Below are 3,531 nucleotides of genomic sequence, written 5' to 3' on the forward strand. Positions count from 1 at the left end.
ATTACTTGAAGAATAAAAGATGAAACCTTCCCATATCTGAGGAAGGAAACAGAAATCCAGAAGGCACAGAGAACATGCCCCCCCCAAAAAAAAAATCAGTATAAAGACACATACTAAGAAAAAAGGCAAAAAGTTGTGATGAAGAAAGAATTTTAAACGCAACAAGAGAAAAGAAAAGAGTTACATACAAGGGAAACCCCATAAGGCTGTCACTTGATTTTTCAGCAGAAACTTTGCAGACCAGAAGAGAGTGACATGATGTATTCAAAGTGCTGAAAGGAAAAAAACAAAAAAACAAAACAAAAAAAACCCCTGCAACCAATAATACTCTATCCAGCAAGGCTATCTTTCAGAATACAAGATAAGAGTTTCTCAAACAAAACTTAAAGGAATTCATCACAGTTTTAAAAGAAATGTGAAAGGGATTCTTTAAATGCAAAAGAAAGACCATAAGCAGGAGTTAAAAAAAAAAAAAAAACAACTAAGAAGCACAAAAACAATAATTTTAAGGTATATCTATAAAGATCAGTCAAAGGATTCACAAAAAAAAAAGTATGCAAAGTATGAAACTATATACATAAAATAGAGGGGTTGGAGAAGGTGTAAACATTTAGTGCTCTTAGAATAGGTTCAAACTTAAAGCGACCCTCAACTTAATATAGACTGCTATATGCATAAAATGTTGCATATAAACCTAATGGCAACCTCAAAATTAAAAGCCAGTAATAGACAGGCAAAAAATTAAAAGAAAGGAATCCAAATATATCACTAAAGAAAGCCATCAAACCCCAAGAGAAGAGGGCAAGAGAAGAAAGGAAGAGAGGAGAACTATATAACAAACGTAAAACAAGTAAAAAAAAATGGCAAGAAGTACATACCTATCAATAATTGCTTTGAATGTAAAAAGACTATATGCTCAGGTCAAAAAGCCTGGTTAAAAAAGCAAAGCTCATCTACAGCTGCCCATAAGAGACTCATTTCAGACCTAAAAACAAGCAAACTGAAAATGAAGGGAGGGAGAAATATTTGTCATGAAATGGAAGTGAAAGTAAAGCGGGGGTAGCAATACTTTTATCAGAAAAAAAATGAACTTTAAAGCAAAGACGATAACAAAAGACAAAGAAGGAAACTATACAATCATAAATGGGATGATACAACAGGAAAATATAGTAACTGTACCTATTTATGCACCCAACATCAGAGAACCCAAATACATAAAACCATTAATAACAAACATAAAAGGAATAATAAATAATAATATAATAATAGGGGACTTTAACACCCTCTTTACATCAACGGACAGATAATCCAAACAGATAATAAGGCAACAGTGACTTTAAATGACATATTGGACCAGATGGATTAACAGATATACAGAAATATTCCACCCTAAAACAGCAGAATATACATTCTTTTGGAGCATGTGGAACATTCTCCAAAATATATCACACTTAAGGCCACAAAACAAGTACCAACAAATTCAAAAGATCAAAGTCATACCATGCAACTTTTTCAATTACAACACTATGAAAATAGAAATCAACCACAAGAAAAAAATCTTGAATGACCACAAAGGCATGGAGGTTAAATAACATGCTACTAAATAATGAATGAGTCAACCAAGAAATGAGTAATATAGGATTATTAGTGAGATAAATACAATTAGGGATATTACCAAATAAAAATTCCTGCCTAGAATTTGGCCTTCCAAGAACTAGGTACTCAATAAATTTTAATTTAATCAATTAAAGTTTTCAGCAACATTTAGATTGGAAGATTGAGAAAACACTTAAAATCAATTATTTTTTACAAGTACAAGAAAATGTAAGATAAGGTATGTATTTCCTTGTTTGGTTTGCATTTGTTGTATTTTTCTAAATTTCAATTTTGTTTGTGAGATTAGAAGTAAAGTCAGGCTTACATTTAATAGAAAATTATTATTGTGTTATCTGATTGGGATCTTGCCCTGAAAGGGGCTTGTTTGAGAGGCAGGAGATTAAAGGAGTAAATTCATGTGATGAAATGTATTAATTTTGAGTGCATTATGTGTTTGAGAAATTTAACCTAAATAGAAATCAGATTACTAGAGTGTATTATGCTAAGTGAATAAAGAGGTCAGAGAAAGATAAATACCATACAACTTCACTCATATGTGGAATTTAAGAAACAAAACAGATGGACATAGGGGAAGGGAAGGAAAACTAAGATAAGATAAAAGCAGAGGAGGCAAATCATAAGAGAGTCTTAACTATAGAGAAAAAATAGGTTTGCTGGAGGGGAGGTGGGTGGGGGGATGGACTAAATGGAGAATGGGTATTAAGGAGGGCACTTGTGATGAGCAGGGGGTGTTGTATGTAAATGATGAATCCCTAACTTCTACTCCTTAAATCAATACTACACTGTATGTTAACTAATTTGTGTATGTTAACTAACTTGAATCTCACGCGAGATCAAACCATGTGTCAAGCTCTGTGTTGACTGCATGGAGCCTGCTTGGAATTCTCTCTCTCCCTCTCTCTCTGTCCCTCCCCAGCTCATGCACACATATGCTTTTTCTCTCTCAAAATAATAAAACTTTTATTTTTTAATTTTATTTTTATTTCTTCTTTAAAATGTTACTTATTTTTGAGAGAGAGAGAGAGAGATAATAGCACAAGTGGGGAAGGGACAGAGAGAGAGGCGGCCAGTGGATCCAAACCACATTCCATGCTTGCAGCAGCAAGCCCCACGTGGCTCAAATCCATGAGCAGTAAGATCATGACCTGAGCCAAGTCAGATGCTCAACTGACTGAGCCACCCAGGTGCCCCTCAAAATAATTTGAAAAAAAATCTAATCTATCATCTCTTAATTGTTTTTCTTTGTAATTCTTTACTGGTTTTATTTTTTTCTCTTTTGTATGTCTATGTTTGGTTTAAGTGAATTTTTTTAATGTTCTGATTTTATCTCATATATGAGATTCCTTTTGCTGCTTAACAAATAACACAGTTAACAGCTTGAAACAACACAAATTTATTAAGCATTCTTTAGGTTAAGCCAACATGATGGGGCGCCCGGGTGGCTCAGTCGGTTGAGAGCATCTGACTTCGGCTCAGGTCATGATCTCACAGTTCGTGGGTTCAAGCCCCGCCTCGGGCTCTGTGCTGACAGCTAGCTCAGAGCCCAGAGCCTGCTTCAGATTCTGTGTCTCCTCTCTCTCTGACCCTCCCCTGTTCACACTGTCTCTCTCTCCCTCTCAGAAATAAATAAAACATTTTAAAAAAAAGTCCAACATGAGTCTCACTGGGTTAGAAATCAAGATGTTTCTTTCCAGTGGGTCTGGTGGAGAATCCATTTCCTTGATTCTTCAACTTCTAGAGACTGCCCACTTTGTTTAATGCCCACACTGTTTAACCATCAAACTCAGCAATTGTATTACTCTGAATATTTCTCTGTGGTCAAATAATCCTCTAACTCTTCTATGACTCTACTTCCACAGTAGCCTCCTTGTTATTGCTTTGGACCACCAGGATAATCCTCTATTTATTAATCCT

General features: G+C 34.9%; 1 non-coding gene across 1 annotated transcript; it reads left to right on the top strand.

Moving 5' to 3' along the window:
* The first annotated feature begins 3,049 nt into the window (after positions 1 to 3,049).
* On the top strand, positions 3,050 to 3,136 carry TRNAR-UCG. Its single transcript has one exon. It is a non-coding gene; the product is annotated as a tRNA-Arg (tRNA).
* The last annotated feature ends 395 nt before the right edge of the window (positions 3,137 to 3,531 follow it).

This window comes from Hyaena hyaena, unplaced genomic scaffold (genome assembly GCF_003009895.1).
Source record: "Hyaena hyaena isolate Hyena2069 unplaced genomic scaffold, ASM300989v1 scaffold_2240, whole genome shotgun sequence".
Classification (NCBI taxonomy): Eukaryota; Metazoa; Chordata; class Mammalia; order Carnivora; family Hyaenidae; genus Hyaena; species Hyaena hyaena.